This window comes from Eriocheir sinensis, chromosome 37 (assembly GCF_024679095.1).
Source record: "Eriocheir sinensis breed Jianghai 21 chromosome 37, ASM2467909v1, whole genome shotgun sequence".
NCBI lineage: Eukaryota > Metazoa > Arthropoda > Malacostraca > Decapoda > Varunidae > Eriocheir > Eriocheir sinensis.
This window is the reverse complement of record NC_066545.1, coordinates 7,076,160-7,100,179: the sequence shown is the minus strand read 5'-3', so window position 1 is coordinate 7,100,179 and position 24,020 is coordinate 7,076,160. Positions and strand designations below refer to the sequence as shown.

Sequence of the window (24,020 nt, the reverse complement as noted above, 5' to 3'; positions counted from 1 at the left end):
GTGTTGGGGTTTGTGATGCAGGTCAGCGATGTAGTATAGGGCGTGATGAAGGGTTAGAGGAGGGGGTTGTTCAGGGTGGTAATGGGGAATGGTGTTTTTTTTATCGTGTTGTGTTAGTGTGCCGGTTTTATTTTTATACTGTGTTATCAGGTCTTTTTATAGTAGCCTGTTATCCCCTGTCGTGTGGTGGCTGCGTGGTGGGGTATTAGGCGTTGGTTGGAGATGCAGCGGAGGGTTGAAAATGGGTAAGGAGGGGTTGTGGGAAACGGGAGGGGTGAAAATGGATAGGAAGGGGTTGTGGGGAGGTGGGAAAGGGAAGGGAGGGGTGAAAATGGGTAGGGACGGGTTGTGGGAAAGGGAAGGGAGGGGTGAAAATGGATAGGAAGGGGTTGTGGGGAGGTAGGAAAGGGAAGAGAGGGGTGAAAATGGGTAGGGACGGGTTGTGGGGAGGTGGGAAAGGGAAGGGAGGGGTGTAAGTGTAATGCAGCCTGGCTATTGTGTGTCGATATAGTAAACTGTTTGCGTCTTAATGGGATTTGTTGTAGGTAAGTGAACAGCTAATGTTGAGATACTATTCCGTTACATGAAAGATGAAACTCCATTAGAGAATACCAATGAACTTCTTGTATATTAGTGAAGAAAATGTTATGCTCAATTTTAACTTTTTTTTTTTGTGTGTAGACAATTTATATTTCATGGATGTTCATTTTACTTCCCTTTTTTTTTGTCATTTAGGGATGCGACAGAGGTAAAGGGGAAGGATGAGAGCCGTTAAAGAGCTCATCACCCCCCCAAAAAAAATCCCGTAGGAGGCCGTAACGCTGAAGAAGGCGACGATGAGAACCGCTGAAGGGTGAGCAAAGCATATTTTTAGTTAGTTGCTGAGCGAAGTTATAACGTGACTGACACAACCATTGCGTAAGTATTTGGAAGGGAGGGATGAACCCGTGTGAAAGCTGATAAAGTCTACGGATTTGACTCGATTGGTTTGATTATTTATTTATTTATTTGTTTATGTATTTATTTATCTTTTTATGGCATCAGCTCCACGGATTATTATTTATTCACCCATTTACTTTTCCATTTGAAACTTGTGAGCATCTCCCATTTCCTTTCTCTCCATTTATTTTTATATATTAAACCTGACATTTTCTCTTTCACACCGTTTTGTAATTTTCTGTCCTTAGCCGTGACATTTCTGTTATAGTAAGATATCAGTGTAATATTATTATTATTATTATTATTATTATTATTATTATTATTATTATTATTATTATTATTATTTAATATCACCACGAATTAGGCATACAATTGTGTGAAGTTCACAGTGATCGTCTGAAAAAAAAAAAAATCCCGTAGGAGGCCGTAACGCAGAAGAAGGCGACGATGAGAACCGCTGAAGGAGGCGACGATGAGAACCGCTGAAGGGTGAGCAAAGTCATTCCCTCACCCTTGGACCTTAATATTGGTAATTCCCCTTCCGAGTCAAATGTTCAACAAGATAATCCCAACACCCATAGCTATAACTTGAGACCACGGGTTTAAATACTTCATTCCCACCACTTTCAGATTATGATGTTGCGTTTTCTGATCATCTTGTACTTCGGCTCCCTGCTTGCAACGACACCCATCCACTTGAAGCCTGGCGCCCTCACGGCACACATAGGAGAGGTCTTCCTCATAGAAAATGTGCTCCTCGTAAAATATCCATATACTTCCTTGACCAACACCACAGACACAATCAGGATAGTCTCAGAAAAACTACTCGGCATGGCAGGCGCCATACGGGCAACCAAGACTAGGGAATCAAAGGCACCTTCTAGTACCAACTCTCTGAATGAAACGAAACAGAGTTTGCAGAAACCCTGGAGGAAACGCTGCCTGAATACTTGCACCTCACCTACTTGTACCCTGGAATTTTTGTGCCAATGTTTCTGATGTTCGTCAGTCTCGTCGTCATGTGCTACCTTATTAGGAGGAACTCTGTCCTGCACGATTATTTGATCGTGCAGACAAGGCGACAGGATGCAGGGAGGCCACTGGCAAGGTAGTTTTTTTTCTCTCTCTAGCAAGTCAAATGACAGCAAACTGGCATTCCCCTGCTCCTGTATCTTAACATTGTACTGTGTTTCACTACTGTATTTTTTTTTATTTTTTTTATTTTTTTTAGGAGCTAGATGAACGTTTCATTGTCTGTCACTATGCCAGTTGATAGCTACTTATACATGTGTCCTTATATTTATCTTTTGAGAGATTTCTTATGATTCATGTCACACACGTTGTGTTTTACCTCTCACTATTTATATTATTACTACACAAATGTTCTTACATAGCCAGTGTTTTCATGTAATTGTATCATAAGCAGTCTGCTTAACAAGATCCCACTATGTATGATAATGGTAACTAGACTGCTAGTTAGATTTTTGTAAATCGCGAGGTCGCGATCACTGGTAAGTGACCGAGCAGTGTTATAGTAGGATATCAATGTATTATTATTATTATTATTATTATTATTATTATTATTATTTAATATCACCACGAATTAGGCATACAATTGTCAATGGAAAAAACTCACGACAGATAGATCACGCCACCTTATAGGAATGTCGTCCGTCAGTGTTTACCGTCTCAGTTTGTATACAAAACATTTAATCAAGCTTGGAGGTCACCTTGACATACGTGACCAGTTGTAATTTCGTTATTTTCCAATCGGTAACTCGTCAATCCATCACGAGAGTCCGACTGACACACACCTGCACTCTCTCGCTCAGACGCTCCTGTACATATAGGCTTAAGAATAATTCGCCTTAAAGGAAGCTGAGTCTTAATCAACCCCTTTAAACGCCCCCCGGTACACCGTTACATTTCTTTCATTTTGTTTCTTTTCTTCATTTCCCGTCTAGTTTTAATCCTGCTATTCCCCTATTTTCTTTCCATCATTAGTCAGTTATAAAAAGTCTTGGTATGCATTTTTTCTACGTTTTATTTATTTTTCCTCTTTTCTTTCCGCTTCTTGAATATGGAATGTTCTTACTTTCATCCCTTTTTTAATTAACCTGAGATGAAAATTGTTATGACCGATTCATTATATATATGTTTAGATCAGAACGTACTCAAGACACATCCTATTTAAACTCTTTCTGCTTCGTCTGCTTTTATCGTGGAGAAGAAAAAGGAGGAGAAAAAGAGGAGCGCCGTGTCCTTATCTCTCCTCGCAGCCTGTCATATTTCTCTTCTCACGCAGTAATTAATTTTCCTTAAGTCGCTCATTGACTCACACCTTGCCAGCCACGAGGGAGATAGCAACGCTTTTCTTTTTCAATACTTTAAGGAGCTGATCGAGTGCGTATGTGCGTGTGTGTGTCATGCTTGGAAATGTGTGTGGGTGGGTGATTGGTTGCTGGAAGGTGGACATGACAGTAGGGATTATTTGTATTATTGAACTGCTACTACTATTAGTGTTATTATATCCAATGAACAAAAACTTACTATTTCCTCCCGGATATTTTCCACATTTGAGTCAGAATTGCAATGTTCGGGCGTAACTTACATTTGATCTCGAAAATAACTATTATGTATACATGTATAGTCGTAATCTTTTACATTTAGATAATACACTGCTTTCTCATGAATGGAACTATTAATTAAAGTTTGAGTTGTCTGTAAACATCGTCTGCCCCAACAGCGATTCTACGAAGTTTACCATCAAAAGAAACAGGTATATTTCCATTTTCTATATATGTACAGCTTTTGATCCGTCTTCCTTGTCGAGAGTGGCTTGTTTGTATTACTATGGATTACTGTTGCTTTTGATCAGACCTCTTAGTCGGGATTATATTTAGTTACCACCCGCATTAATTAAGGGAGATGGTATTGTTTTCAGATCGGTTTATGACTTTTTGGGAATTCGAGACACTAATTTAATCTATCGGCTAGTGAGAAAAGATAAATAGTGTAATAATAATGAAAAGCAGTGTGTGAAAAGCAGAAGAGAGGATCAAGAGAAGGACCTACGAGGCGTTACAGGTCAGAAGAAGAAAAAGATAGACAAATGGTATTGTCTGGGTGGGTGATTTATCTTATTAGGTGGACATGTTGAAGGGGATGGGAGGGCATTCAACGTAGCTATAGTGTCATAGAGGTATGAAGGTGGAATGCGTGCCCAGTCGGCGTTGTTTCAGTGGGAATGTGTCTAAACTGCAGAGGAAAAAAAAAGTTACTTCACGACAACTTGTTCCTGCGTTTCACATGCTTCATTATTTCAGTTGGAGGTGTTCGTTGCAATACACAAGTATGACCATTATTATATTCGTAGGTATTATGATTCTTATTATATGTTCGTTCATATCACAACGACATAAAGTGCTGTTGAATAATCATGGACTGAAAAGACAGTGAGTTGATTGGTGAAATGTGATGAATCAGTAATTTTGGGGGGATGTGCCTGCTAATAAAACTTTGAACCAGAAGCTGGTTGTGGATCTGTACTACTTGTCTGTTTTCTTTAATGATCTATATATTTTCATCACAAATAACTACTTAAATTGATATTTGATTACCGGGGATGCCGCCACAACGGAGGAAGAAATCATATGCTCAGCTTTTCATTTTTACCTCGATTTTTTTTTTTATCTGTATACAGTTTTTTTTTTATCACATTTGATATTATTAATAGTAATAATGATGATAATAACACTAACAATTCACCGGCGACTTCATATCACCTATGCTTTACCTGTTACTCTCATTTAAGTCAGTCTTTTCACCTACATTTCATTTTTAATCCTTCCCAGCTTTTCTTCCTTCCTTTCGGGTTGGCCGATATATGGGTGATACACCTGGAGACACCTGGGGAAGGTAAACTGTGGTAACCCGGAGGTTACACTTGTGACCCTGTGACGCGGGAAATAAGGTATTAACCGCCACAGCCTCGAGCCAATGTGACGGAGATGAGCACCGAGGCCACGCGCAGCTATGACGTATGTCTCCAACCCAACCAGATAAATAACTTCTATACTTGCTGGTGAAGATGGGAGATTAGAGCATTAATTTCCGGAGTAGAATGGCGTAAAATAATATCAGAAAAGATAGAAAACGTAGGGATACATAGGAAGAGAATAACAGACCTGTTGGTACTGCTGGTGCTACTTATGATAGACTTCGTGTTTAGGACAAGATAAAACAGAAAAAGGGACGTGCCTGGGCTATAGAGTAATGGCTGAAAATGATGATGATAGTGATGATAATGATGATGAAATTTACTCTAGCGTATGTGGGCAAATGTAGCGAAATTTGGAACATGATTGATTGATAGTTTATTGTTGCAGGTAAACAACAAGGGAGAAGGGAGGAACATGCCATCCCAACCCCCAGGCAGGACAGAGTGTGATTATACAACTATTAATACATGTGTAGGTAGCACCATGAAATTAACATGATAGACTACAAATGTGGTTGGACAGAACAGAAGGGAGAGGCCTAGACTCTATATACTGTAATGGCTGAAAATAATGGTGATGATGATTAAAAAATTACATTAGCGTATTTAGCAAATAAATATAGAGTGATATGGAGGTTATTTAGCGTTGTTAAAATTTCGAGATGGCAACACTGTGTTAGTCAGTCAGCTGTCAGTGTGAGGAGGCGCCGGGCCGTTCAACTACCTGCCATATTTCGCCAGTTTTACGGCAAGTTACAGCTATAACTTCCTTTTTTGGGGTCTCTTGATAAAACTTGAGACCCTTCTGCATCACCTAGGACAGAAAGATAAGGATAGAAAGGCTTATAAGTGGCAGTAAAGTAAGAAAATGTAATACTGCTTGTGGGGGGGAAGGGCAGGAGGTGGAGGCAGACTCACATTTTATTTATTTTACGGCAAGTTAGAGTTTCAGTTTCCTTTTTTGGGCCTTTTGATAAAGCTTGAGACCCTTCTGCATCATCTAGGATAGAAAGATAAGGGTAGAAAGGCTTATAAATGGTAGTAAAGTAAGAAAATATAATAAATGCTTTTGGGGGGGGGCGGGGGGCGGGAGTTTACACAATTCAACCTTTTCGTGATGCTCATAAGTTGATTAAAGCTGTTTTGCATCACGTGGAATAAGGAAGTATAGGTTGAATTATGTGTAAACTCCCTGCCCCCCAAAAGCAGTTATTATATTTTCTTACTTTAGGCTTATAAGCCTTTCTACCCTTATCTTTCTATCCTAGATGATGCAGAAGGGTCTCAAGTTTTATCAAAAGGCCCAAAAAAGGAAACTGAAGCTCCAACTTGCCGTAAAATAAATAAAATGTGAGTCTGCCTCCACCTCCTGCCCTTCCACCCCACAAGCAGTATTATATTAAAGTCAGGAATGGCAAAAATATAAGGGTGAGTCGAGGAGGTACAGGTAGTGGTTCTTACCTGATTTGGGTCCCATGGAGGAAACCCTTATAGTGGCTAGCACGAATATAAGGTAGCATCAATAGTACAAGAGAAAAACAATGGCTGAAAAGTGTTCTATAAGCTTGACCAACAATAGACTTGGTCGCTCCAAGCTTAGAATAGGAATATGGAGCAAGTCAGCTTTAGAGCATGTAACTGATCCGGGTGTTGATCAGCTCCTAATTAATCAATCAATCAATGGGGGCATACGCTAGGGGGCGTGTCGCCTCACCCACCCCACATCAGCTTCTATAAACACATTAAATGATCCAGAGGTAACCATGTCGATTATGTGCGGTGAAGATGTAATCATCATCATGCTTATAATCTTTTTAACATCAACCAAGTGTGTTTCATCCATCCACCAGGCATTAGTGTGGCAGTCAAAAGCTAGCTAGTGCTGGTGGCAGGTTGTGTAGCTATAGGTATCTATCAGTGGGGGGTGGAGGCCACAGCAAAGCATGAGGGGGTCACTGTGCAAATGGAGCTCAGGGCCATTCTGATGCCACGGATAAGTCTCTGTATTGGATTGTATTAGGAAGGTGATGACTCAGTCAGCACCCTCCTTATCAATGAAAATGAGAGATTGATAGAGAAAAAGGGGTTTGAGACTGAGGGCCTGTGGTGTGCAAGTGCTATGTATCAGTGCAGCATTACTTCCATTCCTATGCAAGTACCTGTAAACATAGCTTTTTCTGTTGGTAATGCTGCACAGTGCCTGATGCTTTAGTTTTCAGTATTACCGTATGCATAAATAATTCACAACCGAGAGAGCCCGGGTTCGATTCCTAGGCGGAGTGGAAAAATTTGGGCAGCTTTTCCTATACCCTACGTCCCTGTCCACCCAGCAGTAAATGGGTACCAGGTATTAATCAGGGGTTGTGTCCCGTCTCCTGGGATCTGTTCCCTTCTCCTATAATTCCATCCCCTTCTGTCTCTCTCCAGCATATGACCACAGGTGTTGCTCCAATTAAACAAAACTTTCCGTATGCATACTATGATAAATTTGTTCCCTAGGTAGACAATGCTTATGCTCAATAAACTTTCTCTGTACAGTAAATTTATTAATTCAGTGCATTTTTATTCATATATATATGAATGTTTTCAGTAGGGTGACTTAAATCTGTAGAATTGAAATATACTTCATAGATCTTTGTCATGCAGTTCCTGACTATTTTAAAGTCTTTGTTTAATCAAAGTTTTAATTTCAATGATATTATGCAGTAATTCTATCCCTTCTTTGCCCTTCTGTTACAAGTAGAATTGATGGAACATGATGTATTTCTTATTTTGTCAGAAAGGATGGATGGAATAGTTCTTGTTTTCTCTTTACATAACCCTCTTCATGAAGCTTGCATTATGTCCAGTTGTTTTAATAATGTCCTTTATATTACAGGGAAGAATGTGGAGCTAAGCTGAAAGGAAGTCTGGAAGATAGAAGAAACTACGGTCCATTCACTTAAGTTGGATCCCCAGCAGGGGCTTTATACTTAGACAGGCTGGTAAGGACACTGCTGATTGGGTGCTGGCAGGCTGTATCTGACATCTGTCACCCACCATCCTCATGTAAGTTCAGAAAATACTCATATTTCTATACTTGATCCACTTGTTGCACATGGGAAAATTTTGTTTATAGCACTGGATTAAGCAGTGGTTTTGTACTTGTTACATTATTTTTAGAATGTAATTGGGAATAAAGTATAGGCCATTATAAATCAGAGGATAACAATATTGCACAACTTTTACTTATTGAAATTTGCAGCATTTTGTAATTTTAGAGTAATACTGGCTAACAGAAAGCAAAATGCTGCAAAAGGTTGTGGATGAATTTGAGAGGATGTAGAAGAGAAGGTTGACAGTAAATGTTTAAGAGTAAGGTTATGGTGTTTGAGAGGCAAGAGAGAAGATCATAGTTTCCAAAACCATATAGAGTCAGAGCAGAGAGCACAACTGTGTAAGATATGGTTAGAAGAGGAGACGGAGAAAGTAATTGAGTTTAAGGGATAGTTTAATGAAAGCATGGAGGGAGAGAGCAGTGAATGGCAGGCAGGTGCTTTGGAAAGAGTAATGAAAGAAAGAAGTGTGAACATGGGGGTGAAAAATGGTATAAGAAGTAGTATTATCCTCCCAACTCAGCCATATGCATCAGAGACATGGTCATGAAAGGTAGCACAGCAGTCATGAATGCACTCTGGAAATTAACTATAAAAAAGTATACATGTGGTGCGTTGGGATGGGGATGCAGAAAGCAAGGAAAGCATGTATGAGAGATTTATTATGGGTGTAACAGCAAAGGGTGTGGATCGTGAAGTGGTTGAATGGGTGAGACGTGTAGGTCTGAGTTGGTTTGGAAATGCGACGAGAATTAATGAGGACAACGTTGTGGAGAGAGTATGATGGAATGATTGAGGGAGAGGGTGTTAGGGGAAGACCACCTGTGTAATGGATTAATAGAGTGGACAAGTATTGGAGGGAGCTTAAGTGAATGGACTATACTTGGTCTTCAGTTGTAAGGTAACTGGAGAGAGTGGATAAATTAGGTTTTGAGTGTGCTGGGAGGGAGTGCTGTAACAGGGAAAACTGAAGACCCTTGAGAGGTTCCTGTGAGGGAACAGGGCATAGGAGATATAGATAGATACAGAAACCCCTCTTCAATACTCTGGCACTTCAGGTTTTAGATAGTGCAATATAAAATGATTTATATTTTTTCTTATCGATTTAAAAATATTTGTAATTGTACACTTACTGCTTAATCCAATAATGTAAATAAGATTTGCCTAATTAATGTAACAGGTGAGCTAAGTAAAGAAATATAAATGTGTAGCAAGCTTATGTGGGCATGTTGAGTGCTGGAGCATTCAGACACCCTGCCACCAACACCTGATCAGCAGCAACCTTACCTGCCTGGCTAGAGGAGTAGAGGTAGAACCACTGTTGGGGGATCCAGCTCAAGTGAATGAACTATGGTTGGTCTTCAGATGTGTGGTAACTGAAGAGTAGGGAAGGACCAGATGCATGTAAGTATCTTATGCATGCATATTGGCGTAGGGGGTAGCATAGCCTGTGGTAGTGCTTTTCAGTCTTTTATTATGTTCCTCCTATTGTTATAGAAAAAAAAGCTATATATGTAATAGATGGTCATCACTTTCTGCAATAATAATAATAATAATAATAATAATAATAATAATAATAAAAATTGTAGAGGAAAGATAAAATTAAATTACTTTACTTTTACCATTGTACTAGGCAAACCATGTGATTTCCTTTACTCACTAATACTAGTGCATGTTGTCAATTGTCACATTTCCACTACTACTACACAGATTCCAATTCCATAACTCTTATGATTTTCTTGTCCCCAATGAGTACTGCTTTCCATCATATCTCTCCCACCCCAAGACAGCAATCCCCCCAGGTTGAATAGCACCAGGATCACTTTGCAGGGATCAAGAAAAGTTCAAGTTGATGTTGCAGTATTTAGCAAGGTCCATAGAATACAAGGTCCGGTCACTTTGCTCTGGTGGGCTGAGCTGTGGCACCACGTGTTCCTCACTGACTCCTTCCGCTTTCACATATTGTGTAGTCACCCAAGATTATGAAATAACCACAGAATGTTTGGAAAAAATGGTCATACCATACTCTTTTTGGCACATTTTTGCTTGTAATAACAAAGAAAAAGTGTGAAAAACTTTGTGATAAAAAAAAAAAAAAAAATATATATATATATATATATATATATATATATATATATATATATATATATATATATATATATATATATATATATATATATATATATTTTTTTTTTTTATCAAAGATTTGATATCAGCAAACTTTCCAGATTCCAATGGTATGGGACACTTTGCACCACAAAAATATCTAGATGGTGAAAATTGCCAATAACATGAAACCTGTGTCAAGGTAGCCTGGGCAGAGTGTGTTGTGCTGTTGACTGGGTGAGCCCTCAACCACGATTATGGCAGTTTTTTATTTTTTTTTTTTTTTTTTTTTTTTTTTTTTTTAACAAAGACAGCTCAAGAACAACAAAAAGTGTAGAAAAAAAGCCCACTACACACTGTTCCCACAATAGACAAACGTAACAAGTGGCCAAAAGAGGTCAATTTCGGATGGAGAGGTGTCGTGATACATTCTTCTTGAAAGAGGTCAAGTCATAGGCAGGAGGAAAAACAGACGAAGGAAGGCTGTTCCAGAGTTTACCAGTGTAGGAGATAAAAGAGTGAAGATGCTGGTTAACTCTTGCATAAGGGGTTTGGACAGTATAGGGATGAGCTAGAGTAGAAAATCGAGTGCACCGGGGCTGCGGGAGGGGGGGAGGCATGCAGTTAGCAAGTTCAGAGGAGCAGTCAATATGAAAATATCAATAGAAGATAGAAAGAGAGGCAACATGGTGGCAGAATTTAAGAGGCAGAAGACTGTCAGTATGAGGAGGGGAGTTGATGAGACGAAGAGCCTTTGACTACTCTGTCCAAGAGAGCTGTGTGAGTGGAGCCCCCCCACACTTGATGCATATTCCTTACGAGGGCAGACAAGGCCCCTGCATATGGACAGTATCTGTGCAGGGGAGAAGAACTGGTGGAGATGATACAGAACACCCAACCTCAAGGAAGCTGATTTAGTGAGAGAGGAGATATGGAGTTTCCAGTCGAGATTTTGAGTTAAGGATAGACCGAGGATGTCTAGTGTAGGAGAAGATGACAGCTGAGTGTTGTCGAAGAATAGGGGATAGGTGTTTGGAAGGTTGTGTTGAGTTGACGGGTGAAGAAAAATTGAGTTTTTGAGGCGTTGAAGGACACCAGGTTCTTCTTGCCCCGATCGGAAATGATAGTAAGGTCTGAGGTTAAGCGTTCTGTGGCCTCCAGCATGGGTTGGTTTTCTATCAAAAGAAGTTGAGTAATGCAGAGTAGAATCATTAGCATAAGAATGGATAGGATGGTGCGTTTTGGAAAGATAATCATCAATGAACAACAGAAAGAGAGTGGGAGATAGGACAGAGCCCTGTGGGACACCACTGTTGATAGGTTTAGGGGAAGAACAGTGACGTCTACTACAGCAGTGACAGATCTGTCAGAGGAAATTGGAGATAAAGGTACAGAGAGAAGGATAGAAACCGTAGGAGGGTAGTTTGGAAAGCAAAGATTTGTGCCAGACCCAATCAAAGGCTTTTGATATGTCTAGTGCAACAGCAAGTTTCACTGAAACGGCTAAGAGAGGATGACCAAGAGTCAGTTAGGAAAGCAAGATGATCACCAGTAGAACACCCTTTGCGGAACCCTTACTGGCGATCAGAAAGAAGGTCAGAAGTGAATAGATGCTTAAGAAACTTCCGGTTAAGGATTGATTCAAAAGCTTTAGATAGACAAGAAAGTAAAACTATAGGACGGTAGTTTGAGTGATTGGAATGGTCACCCTTCTTAGGCACAGGCTGTATGAAGGTGTACTTCCAGCAGGAAGGGAAGGTGGATGTTGACAGGCAGTGGTGAAAGAGTTTGACCAGGCAGGGTGTCAGCACAGAATAATTAACCCGTGGGCTTCGGCTATGGGAAAGCCGAGAAGTGGCCAAGAAACGTCAAAATTACACTGCAGTTTGATACTAAGAAAAGAGCATGGAACGTACATCAGAGTACTCCTCTCATAACCATAAAGCCGTTAAAAATATTTACTTTTACTCAAACTCTATTCTTTTTGGGTGGTGTTTGTTACAAAGTAAACAGTCTCATGACACGTGGCCTAGTCGAGTCGCATGTTGTCTACTTCAGAGAATTTGACAAGTGATTACTGTATGGGTTGCTAATTCAGTCTGCCATGACCTTACACCACCACCTATGACAAAAAAGCCCATCTCATGATCACTCACCCACCACAATGACCCAGGGCATGTATGGTGGGTTGCTCAATGCCACCACTGCCTACAATTAGCTCGAATTAGGTGTTTTATGGTGAGCCCTTTTTAGGGTCCACCCTGAAAAGGGTCTACCAACGTTCTCGGGTTAAGGACAATAGGAGGCACTCCATCAGGTCCATAAGCCCTCTTAGGGTTGAAGCCAGAGAGGGCATAGAAAGCATGATTCTTAAGAATCTTAATAACAGGCATAAAGGAGTCAGAGGGGGAATGAGTAGGAGGAATATGCCCAGAATCATCCAGAGTGGAGTTTTTACAGAAAGTTTGAGTGAAGAGTTCAGCCTTAGAGATAGATGAGACGGCGGTGCTGCAGTCAGGGTTAAGAAGAGGAAAAAAGATGAAGTGAAATTAGACGAGATATTTTTGGCTAGGTGCCAGAAGTCTGGAAGAATGAGAAAAAGCAAGGTTTTGACATTTTTTATGGATGAAAGAGCTTTTGGTAAGTCAAAGAACAGATTTGGCACAATTCTGGGCAGAAATGTAAAGATCATGGTTAGCAGGAGTGCGAAGGCTCTGGTACCTTTTGTAAGCTGCCTCTCTATCTTTGATAGCATGAGAACAAGCTTGAATAAATCAAGGCTTTTTAGCATGAGGGATAGAGAAAGTATGTGGAATGTGTGGCTCCATTCCACCTTTGTGATACTCCAGGCACACACAGAGGGGTCTCTCTCCTGGAAGCAGTAATCATTCCACGGGAAATCGGAAAAGCACATTTTCAGGTTGTCCCACCGAGCGGAAGCAAATTGCCGAAAGCATCGCCTCTTTGGCGGGTCCAGAGGCTGCACAGGAGCGATAGGACAGGATACAGAAATAAGGTTGTGATCGGAGGAGCCCAATGGAGAGAACAGTTTGACAGAATAAGCACAAGGGTTAGTGGTAAGGAGGAGATCTAGTATGTTGGGCCTGTCTCAAATACGGTCGGGAATACGTGTAGGGTGCTGAAGCATCGGCACTATTCACCACCTAGATATTTTATCGTTGCCAAGTGTCCCATACCATTGGCACCAGGAAAAGTTTGCTGATTTTGATAAAAACAATCAGTGGGCAATACATGAAGTGCAGCAAGTTGGAGACAAAAGTGAGGAAAATGTTTATACACTTTCTCTATAGTATTTTTTATAAAATCTCAAAAGTTTTCAGTAGTTTTTTATATTATTATAAGCAAAGATGTCATGAATATTATGGTTGGGTCTGTTTTTCCAAATATCTTGTGAATTCATAATCTTGTGTTAAAGTACTCGAGTCCCAGAGGGATGAGAGACGTCACAGCTCAGCCCGCCAGAGCAAAGTGAGCTTGGAATTTAGCTCCTTTATGACAGTACATGTCATAGGAGACAAAAGGGTGATAGGTAATCATATCTAACTTTATATATAGGCGGTAGTTTGCTCTTATGCTAATTCTGGAACTTTTCTTCAGATTGCTGAAAGTAGAAACATTATATAATAATGTAGTAACCAGTGATAACCATATAGGTTAACTGACCACTATTATTGGGCAATTGTTTTACTGCACTTTGTTATCACTTTACCTATATTTCACTGGTTGAAACCTTTGATGACTGTCCTTCAGATTTGGAAGGAGTCACATAATTAGCCCAAAATTATGCTAAGTGGCAAAATTTAGGCCTTAAAAACTGTCCTAAGTCATAAATGCCTTGAAGAGTCTCCGGAGAAAAGTGTAAGCTAATCTTCTTAATTTAAACAATATGAGTGTTCCCACAAATACATTTATTAATCACCCTTTGAGATAGTACAGAATTTAGACACTTCTTTCAACATTTAAATGACAGGATTTGATGTGTACCATCTCAGTGTCACTTCCTTCCAGGTGCAGTGTACTGCAGACCCTGGCAAATGTGGCTCCCATCCAAGAACGTGATCCCAGGCAGTCAGGTCTCCCAAGAAGCTGTCTTAACCTGTTGGGGGAGAATGAAAGATTGTCAACTCACACAAGCACTTTCTTTTACAGTAAAATGTTAATTTTAATTCACTTTTTATGGTTAAAATGTGGTTTAATTATTTCACATGCTGTTGGCAGGCAGTGTCTTGACATCCCCATTGCTCTTTCACATATTTCTAACTTAACATGTACTATGCAAGATACACCCATTTTGTTGACATTCAATTAATCAGTGATGAATTATGATGAGTAGGAGTAACATTTATCAATATATGCAGCAATTAGAATACATTAGAAATTTAATTTTTCTCGTACACAAACTAACCATGATTGCAAACAGGGTTGGTGATTTAATCAAATTATTTAATCATTTTGATCAAATGATTTAATCATTTTGATTTAATTATTGCCAACCCTGATTGCAAATAATTGTAGCAATCCGATTTTGAGTAAAATGTGATACAAGGAAGTGTTATGAGTATTAAATGTTGCAATTGTAATATTATCTCATCGCAGTTACTATTCTTTGAGAGATTTAAGAATTTTTCTGAACCTAGTAACTGTGTTGAGTGATGAAGATGCGAGACACCCAGCCAGGGATCCAGCTGAAGTGAATGGACGATATGGTATTACAGGACCATAACACTACATTCAGTGAGTAGTAAACTCTGATGACCATGTCTGGAAAATATAAAATACACTTTTAGTTACTAAATTTCTTTTTTAAAACCAGATACTTTCATATTTTGCCGTGTATTATTTGTGTTATCAAGTATCAAATTTCTGTGGGTTTTGAGGAATAACTTTTTTTAAAAGTGTCAGATAAGGATAATTTGGTGAAGTAGGTTTCACACCTTGCCCTATTTTCATCACCGATTTATTAACAATGTGGATAATAAAGTCACTTATGGAAGTAACGTAATGAGAAAACCAGCAGATGGTGTTTTCTGTTGCAAAGCTAACATACTAATACAGTGTGTGGCATTAATGACTAGCTCTCCAACGGTGGTGTTGGGTTCTTCAGTGGGTAGGCTGATTTAGTGACTGCAGCTAAATCAAGGTTCTATTGGCTCTTGTAACAGAAATAAGAAAATAATAAGAAAAATATAAAACAAGTGGCCAGGCTCAGTGCTGCCACAGGTGAATGAATCGTGCCCTAGACATCTCACTGGCCACCGGTGTATGCTCGCAACACCTCGGCAATGTTTGGTAGCCTAGTGACAGGAAGCCCTTTTTTTTTTGCCAGGTTTTATCATTAAATTATCATACTTGATCGATGCTATGTCAGAAAGATCCCTGAAAAATTATATCTGCCTCTGAAATACATAGTACATAAGTTATTTAAAAAATTGACTGAACTGGCGTTAATCAAATTTGGGGCCTGTTTTAGGAAAGTTTCACAGTAGGAGTTACCTTACAAACATGAGAAATTTTGAAAAAAAAAACATTTTCATGCATCTTAAGATAAGTATGTTTTGAACAATCTTGTTCACTTGTTACCATCATGAAAACAACCAAGTCTGAATAATTTTAAAATCACATTTAAGATTTTTAATGATTTTTATTGAAAGCTGGACGAGAACAAATTGAAAAACTTGAAAAGCACACTGGATTTTGTGAGTGCAAGAGGATTACCCCTTGTAAAACGGACACTTTTCAAATACAGTAAACCCTCAATATAATGGACTAATTGGGGGGGACCTTAGTCCGTTAATGCCGAAAGTCCGTTATGTGGCAAAAAAAAAAAAAATAAATAAATAAAAAAATACTGACAATTTTGTATTTTGTGTGCACATTGTTTGTATATCCACACAGCACACTTGGCGACAGACAGCAAGGCACTGCGGCTGCCAGGTTGGTAGTGGGGCCATGCTATGAAATAATCTGTTGACCGTTTGTGTCACAAATCATTAAATGATTGACTTTTCAATGCCTGCTTTACACCCACTGCAGCCGGAAAATAACTTGCAGAGAGATGTTCAACTTGCTTACAGTTTCTATATTTTATTCACCACTCACAAAGATCACAAGTGGACAAACTAGAACAAAACCAGGCAAATTAGTAATGCTTTTCCCCAGTGCGCATGTGTGATGGACAGCAGAGCGACTTATTACTGCAAGGAGGTATTTCTCGCAACACCGGCCCGCGAATTGGACCACGCACGTAACCTCGTGTCCTGTCCCACGCTGCGTATTTCCACCCCCCACACCGCATGACCAATAAATTTAATAACCAAACAAAACTTAACCTAACCTACCTAACTGGGGGTTTAGCCCCCCTTGATTTGTGTCAGTACAGACACTCACAAGCACTTGGCTATTTTCCATTTCATTTACATCCTGGATTGATGCACAAGACTTTGTGGTATAAATACGTTCTTCATTTGAATGGAGACCACGAATTGGGAAATATTTCATCACGTGGGCTGAAAAAGACTACAGTAACCGAAGGATGGGGGAGCAGATAAAGGGAGGAGGGTCAGGTGGCTAGCAGAAGCTATTGTATTTACTGGAGGTGGGTGGTTCAAAAACTATTCTCAGTTGGTCCCTGTGGATTTTTGACCCTCTGACCTCGTCTGTTATATCCGAAATCCATTATAAGCGGGTCCGTTATATCAAGGGTTTACTGTACCTTTGTAGATGAGAGGAAGAGAGATGATTAAGGGAAGCATGGACGGCACGCCAACAGGAGAGGACTACCACAACTTCTATTCAGCTTCTGTGTCTAGATATTGGGATGTTGATTGACAACCAACTGCAAAATTTACACACTACGCATCCATGTCAGGCAGAAATGGACTAAAGGGTATTATGACTCATGTGTTTTGTGGATCTGCAATTTGAATGACTACTTTTTCATTGGTGAGTAAGAGCACGTTAAGACATTACAGCTGTAAGTTGCCTGTTAGTGGTGCATTAATGACAAACGAGGAAAAAAATAAATGAGATGAGGAAAAAGTAGTATGGCAGTTTGTGGAAGAGGAAAGAGATAGGAATATTGAAATATAGCCTAGTTTCTTTTCCCCTCCTCAGACTGGGAACCTCTTGGCAAGTGCTACAATATCTGAAAGGGTGACAAGTTGCTCCTATGGGCACTGCTCTCCCCCTGAATCCTTAAACTATTGCCATCATTTATTTAATCAAACCCCAATGCATCACTATTTTGAATGCTTGGCTCAAATTTTGCAGGTTCTGTAACTTGTCCTACAGCTTGGCAGCATATCTGACCTGATGTGATCTGATGTCTTTAGCCAACTGCCACTGAACAGTTGGATGAGCTGCATGCCGACTGTCCAAGCTGGAATTCAAACCCAAGCCTGCAAGGGAGGTAACTGTTTGTGATGGAAATTCACAATAGTGAATACACTACAAGTTTCCTGGTACATTTCTATACAAGCTATATAAATGTTAATTTACCTAGGCTTATCTGTCTACTTTAGTCAACCTACATTCATCAAACTTCCAGCATGTTCACCAGTCAGATACCTGTTCGTAGCTTCCACCCTGTGCTTGATCTCTTATTCTGGACCTGGAGAAGTTGGCATCTCTGCAATCCTTATAGTCCTCCAGCTGCTGTCTCTTAACCCGGTAGCAGTGGGGATCATGTTTCTTAATGGTCCCTCTAACTGAGAAAAAGGAGAAAAATCATCACTCGCACAAACTATTTCATAATATATATCAAAGTATTTGTGATCAGTTTATGTATCATCTATTTTGGGGGGTTAAAATCATGGCACAAATTTGGCCCGTCACTGCTACACGGTAAAGCCACAAATTTGGCCCGTCACTGCTACCGGGTTAAAGTCTGTGCGCTCCAGGGATGACTATGCCAGGTGATACCAGTTTCATGTCACACCCAGTTTTCCATTCCATTTTCTGTGGCCAGGATGGATCTGCAGGATAACCCAATGAGGTCTGACAAAAGACTGGGTTGTGACTTCCAACATTTTCTCAAGGCCTGGGGTTGCACAAGGTCCAGTGAAAGGTTCCCCAGAGGTGGACTTCATATACTTTCTTGTACTTTTCTCCCATTACTAGTTTGGCTCTTCTCCATAAGCTCATCTGCAGTCCTTGTAGCATCTTGGCTGCTATCTCTGTAACAGCCATTTGTATCAATGCAACAGGAAGGCATAAATAATTGATACTATCTCCCAAAAATATTGTTTAGGAGTACGTACCATAAAGTGATTTGTGTGTATATATGTAGTAAACAAAAGTTAAACGCTATGAATAAAAAATTACTAGAAACTCTTTATTTGGGACAAGTTATGTAGTTTTACTCTTCTACAACCCATTCCTTGCAGAAATCACTAGTTTCCTGAATTTACCTCCCCATCCCAAAAACTAAAGACTTCTGCAAAAATTTAATGAAAATAAGTAAAAACAACAAGCCCTCCCTAGACCACAAGGAAAGCGGAGTCAGCTGCTGCCAAAGTGAGCCACCACCTCGACCACCACATCAAAAATAGTACATCATGAAGCATACCACAGGTATTTGTTGAAATTAATAAAACTCAATCAATCACCCCCCTGCCCCCCATTTACCTATTTCCACAGGAAATGCTTATGAAATGATTAATAAATGACCACGGTATCTCAGAAAAACATAAGTATCCAACTGCGGTGTGCTGGGTGAAGGATTACATAAATATCACAGTAGAAATTAATAGTAACAGAGCCTTTTTGATGCTTCAGGAAAATTTCAGCTTTACTGGGCATTCTATTTTAGAGACAAACTATTCATTTAGATAAAGTATGATCATAGACTTCACAATCTCTTGACGGGAAACGGGGCGCGGGGCCGATTCGCAGGGGGCCGATTTTCAAAAATTTAAAATTTAAATATTTTCAAAACCAAAGCAGCTAGCGACCTGAAACTAAAACAGGCACCTCCCTTAGGCATATATGAGTCTCCATGAGCAGCGGTATCAAAAAATTCAAAGTCGTTCCCTAATAAAATCCCGATTAATTGTTTTTTATATAAGTATAACAAAACTTAAAAAGGCTATAAAATCCTCAGATTTTACGCTAGATGCACAAACATCACCAAATGCAGAGATAATCACTTATATTTTCAGAATCAATAGCAATATTTAGCATATCTTATAAGTTTTTGCCCGAAATAGCTACTTATTTTTTTTTTATTTAGTGCAATTTTTTACGCAAGTTTTTAACATCTAATAAATCACTTAATTTTCACATTAGAAACTTAATACTTGAGGAAAGCATGCAGAAACATCTTAATTTTACTCAACAAAAGCAAAATATTCATTTTTCTATATACAATCACAACTTATTTTGGTTGAATTCCGATGTCACTATTGCCGCAGCACGCCTTGCTATCTGGCCCTCGTCCCTGAACAATCACTTTAGCCTTTTGGCCTATGACTTGTGGGCCCCGGTCAGTTTCCTGGACTTGTCCCTGTTCCTCGCCGTCTCCTTCCTGCCCTCCTCGATACTGCTCCTCTTCCTGCCGGTCGGCTGCTTCAAGGCCTTGTTCTTCCTCGCTTCTGAGGTCACGTCCTTGGAGAAATTAGCACCGAAACAGTTGAAGAGGGACCTGCTGATGTGCGGCAAGATGGTGTTGGCCAGGTTGTGCCCTCCCTGGCACCTGTACCCCTGCAAGGTCGGGTCTGAGGCCGCCAGGAACTCCAGGAGGTGCCTGAACCCGTCCCTGTGGCGCATGGCAAGGAGAGGAACCTCAACCTGCGCTCCTTCTTGTCCTCCCTGCACATCAGGGAGTCCCACAGCGACATCCCGAAGGACGCCATGTGGGCCATTGGGAGATGGCCGCTTCAGGACCGCCTGCCCGTCTCCAGCTCTCCCCTGTCGACCAGCTCGACCAGGGCGCCGAACATCACAGAGGGCGGTCGCCCTCTCGAGCTCCACGGTAATCTTCATCTCCTCCTGCTGGGCAAGCTCCTGCTTGCAGCACTCGGCCACAGAGGAGTTGGCCTGGACCTTCCTGGCCAGGTAGCCGGCGTGGTTGCCGATCGCGGCGAGCAACTCGTCCGTCGGCGGGTCCGGGCTGGTCGTCGGCCAGCTCCCTGGCAAGCTGGGCCAAGATCACCTCGTCGTCCTCCTTCTCCTCTGCCTTGGCCCGGTCCAGGTCGGCCTGCACGTCCCGGGAAGAACCCGACGAGCTTCAGCAAATGCAGGCGCTGGGCCAACCTGTTGCTCACCATGAAGTTCTGCACGCCGTCCAGTTGTGGGGAAGGGTACAGAGACGATGAATAACTGTAGGTCCTTTACTTGGAGAGTAAACAGAGGCAGGACAGCGATAATCCTTTACAGAGGGAAGTGCCCAGCTGACTGCGAGCCTAAGGCGAGATAGGCGACGCGTGAACTGAGCTGAGTTGCCATGTAGGCACTAACTAAACGTACATTTCTTGTTTCCTAATACGTAAAACTGTGGACTTCACTATCCTACAGTTATCATTCATTTTACGTAAAGATTTCAACCTAAAGTTACGCAAATTTGCCATTTTTTACACAACGTTTTCAAAGTGCACGCATGGTGCTATTTTATATAAGTTACCTTGAATCCTCGACCAAATCACTCTAGAGACACTCCTGCCTGCTTGTATGCACTAAAACTTGAAGATTTCGTCCTGTTTCCACTTAAATTCGGAGTAAGAACGCAGAGTGTGTTTGAGTTGTCGCAGTGAAAGTCGCCATAACAATCGGCCCCTTACGCGAAGCCAGCGCGCCAAGACTGAAGAGATTTCCCGTCAACTAGTTGTGAAGTCTATGGTATGATGCTTTTACATCTGGTGTTAACCTGATAATAATGAAAATAGTGAACTGTGTAGTGGCATACTAAAAAATTACCAGTTGGGAAGAAAAGACAACACAGGAGAGTTATAGGGGGGAATAATGTATTTTTATAAACAGTAAATGTGCAAAATTGTGATACTTTTGACCAGCTACCACTCCACTTTACAGAATGAGAGAGAGAGAGAGAAAAGGGGGGGGAGAATTAGACATAGCAAGTACCATTAAACAAGTATGCATGGCTCAACGATTCTATTTAAGCGGATAACTTTCCTCATTATAAAAAGACTACAAAATGAACACACTGGCTTCATAAACCATAAACCCAAACTGGGAATAGGTGTTGTTTTATCATCACCAACAAACTGCCTATGTCATTTTTTCGACTTGGGGAAGTTGAAAAAAGCCGTCTCATTTTCATAATCATCCTGTCATGGGCAGAAGATTTGAGAAAGCCGACTTTTAGAACACTTTTAGATAGAAAATATCTGGAAATACACAAAAAACTACTCACCAGGCAGACTGTTTATGAGGTGATGGCGTGCTGGCAGTGTGGTGATAATGTGCTGAAGATATGCCGACAGCGTGCTGAAGATGCGGTGACAGTGTGCTGACGAAGGACTTCTCTCACCACAGTCTGTTGGGGAAACAAAACAAAACTTACACATCACAATAGAGGTGGGTAAAGAGAAAAGGAGAAGAGTCAAGATGAGTAAGGAGTAAAGGAAATAAGTAAAATTATAGGTGTGGGCCGGTGTGGCGTCAAATTCCGTCACTTTGTCAAGTATGTGTATACTGGGAGGCCGGAGTGACCAAGGTTGGAGGCCGGAGTGACTGGAAAGCCCAAGGAAGAGCCTTGCCTTGGGAAAAGTGATGAGTTAAGAGAAAAGGATGGGACAATTTCATGACATCGTTTTAAAAAAATTAAGAACATTCTCTGAGAAAACTATTCATCACTCCTGTAGCAGCTGGGCGTGTTGAATTCTTTTTGCTTATATCTCCACAAACTTCATGCCAGATGCTCCGCTACAATCAGCAGGTGAACACAGGTGTTGGGTCACCGCCGAGGGGGCCAGGCGGAGGCGGTGCCCGGCTGTCACAGGTAAGGAGGAAGCCACTGATGAGGCACAGGTGGACAAGGAAGCATGACACTTTAATATAAGCTCTGCGGCCTCACACAGACGACCTTGTACAGCAGTGGTGCCCAACCTTTTTTTTCAGGCGACCACAATCATGCACCTCAAGACATGACCGCGACCCCACTAGTTTAGTTGTACAGGTGTTACTATAACAAAAATGTATTATTCTAGTGTTTGCCCATACTCACCCCTCGCAACCAGAATTGGCTAGGGGGCCTTTGAGACTGCAGGGAATGCAACGGAAAATGAGAAAAAGCAAAAGAACTGTATCCAGGCCTTATACTGATGAAGACTACCTCGCCAATACAAGCAGCATGGCCTTACATGCACACGTTATGTCTAAACAATAAGCTGTAGTGTCTTGTGCTCACTCTGGTTATGGCAAGGAGCTCCAGTGTGCGGGCAGGACACGAAAATTAGAGGATGCCCGGCGCGGCCCGTCCATTGCAAGCCTGATGAAGCCTTCTTCTTCTTGGGTGTTTTATGGGGCTAGTTAGGCTGTGGGGCCACAGCCTCTAGAGCCCCGTCAGTGGTAGTTGTTATCAGGTGTTTATTGTGTTGGCCGTCCTGTCACCAGAGTGGGAGTTAGATCCTGTCGAGTTGCCCCGACTTCTGCAGGAAGGTTTGCGTGCACTTGAGGGTTTGGAAGGCAGTGAGGGGGCTGAGGGCATCGCTGCCCAGCAGGTTTTCTAGGGTTGGCCTGTGAATACGGAGACTGGTTAAGGATGCCTTGAGGTTGGTGCGGAGGGAGTGGAATCTTGGGCAGTAGAGGAGGTGGTGTTCTGGTGTGTCAGGTTGTGTGGGGCACCATGGGCAGTGTGGATCTTGGACTATGTTCAGTCTGTGCAGGTGGGCGTTGAGGCGGGTGTGTCCAATCCTCAGAGGGGTGATGGCTGTGTCCAGGGGGCGACGGGGGGAGTAGGGGCGCCAGTGCTGGGCAGGGGAGTGTCTGTAGTGTCCAAGGGTGAGCTGTCCGAGGTCTGCCGTTAGTCTGGTCTTCTTCTTCTTGGGTGTTTTATGGGGCTAGTTAGGCTCTGGGGCCACAGCCTCTAGAGCCCCGTCAGTGGTAGTTGTTGTCAGGTGTTGTTTTTTGTGTTGGCCGTTCTGTTACCAGGGTGGGAGTTAAATCCTGTCGATTTGCCTCGACTTCAGCAGGAAATTTTGCGTGCACTTGAGGGCTTGGAAGGCAGTGTTGGGGCTGAGGGCGTTGCTGCCCAGCAGGTCCTCTAGGGTTGGCCTGTGAATACGGAGACTGGTTAATCTTACCTAGATTTCTTACCTAGATGGGGAGAACCCCATCTAGGATCAGGTGATGCCTCCAACCAAGACAGCAAGTAGATTGTCCTTTAGATGTTCTGATGGTTGGCTAATGTGGCATCACCAAGACCACACAAACAACTCTGCCATAATACTCTTGAGTAAGTGCCAAGACAATATAGTCAAGTTGGCAATCCCGAGTGGAGACACAGCACAGGACACAAGTTTACAAGTTAGAGAGATACTCAACAACCCAAAGTCGATCAAAATCAAACAAAATTTGACCGAGAGAAGTGTGGAGATGCCGTTTGAAAGCATTAACAGAATTCACCACAATAACTGATTCTGGTAAATTATTCCAAATGCTAATGACCCGCACAGAGAAGAAACGAGCTCGAACATCAGTATTGTAACGAGGAACAAAAAGCTTAAAGGAGTGGCCTCTCGTGTCTGTTGAAATTTCTAACAAAGAGGTGACCTAGATTCGGACAAAACCCTTTCAGAATGTTGAACACCATAATTAGATCAGCTCTAATTAATCTTCCTTTAATGGAATAAAGACTCAATCTAGCGAGACGTTCACTGTATGGCAGATCATGGAAACCCGTA

General features: G+C 41.4%; 1 protein-coding gene and 2 long non-coding RNA genes across 12 annotated transcripts in view; 2 read left to right on the top strand and 1 right to left on the bottom strand.

Annotated features, from left to right (window-relative positions):
* The first annotated feature begins 458 nt into the window (after positions 1-458).
* LOC127008440 (uncharacterized) lies at positions 459-4,715 on the top strand. The gene is made up of 4 exons (XR_007761086.1): positions 459-545; positions 736-853; positions 1,360-1,428; positions 1,570-4,715. It is a non-coding gene; the product is annotated as an uncharacterized LOC127008440 (long non-coding RNA).
* A 3,105-nt stretch (positions 4,716-7,820) lies between these two features.
* Positions 7,821-24,020, top strand: part of LOC127008140 (uncharacterized) — a 22,009-nt gene continuing 5,809 nt past the window's right edge. Inside the window, exons 1-3 of one of the 6 annotated variants that reach the window (XR_007760827.1) lie at positions 7,821-9,438; positions 14,170-14,895; positions 17,452-18,506. This is a non-coding gene — a long non-coding RNA (uncharacterized LOC127008140). Of the gene's footprint in view, positions 9,439-14,169; positions 18,507-24,020 lie in introns of those variants that run through there. The other 5 variants (XR_007760825.1, XR_007760822.1, XR_007760824.1 and 2 more) reach the window with 5 other exon arrangements.
* LOC127008138 (protogenin-like) overlaps positions 16,016-24,020 on the bottom strand; it is an 83,626-nt gene continuing 75,621 nt past the window's right edge. The window contains exons 23-25 of one of the 5 annotated variants that reach the window (XM_050879785.1): positions 22,526-23,391; positions 21,530-21,652; positions 16,016-18,335 (exon numbers count right to left, since the gene is read on the bottom strand). The gene's annotated coding sequence lies outside the window, so the exon portion shown is untranslated. The remainder of the gene's footprint in view (positions 18,336-21,529; positions 21,653-22,525; positions 23,392-24,020) is intronic. The other 4 variants (XM_050879787.1, XM_050879786.1, XM_050879784.1 and 1 more) reach the window with 4 other exon arrangements.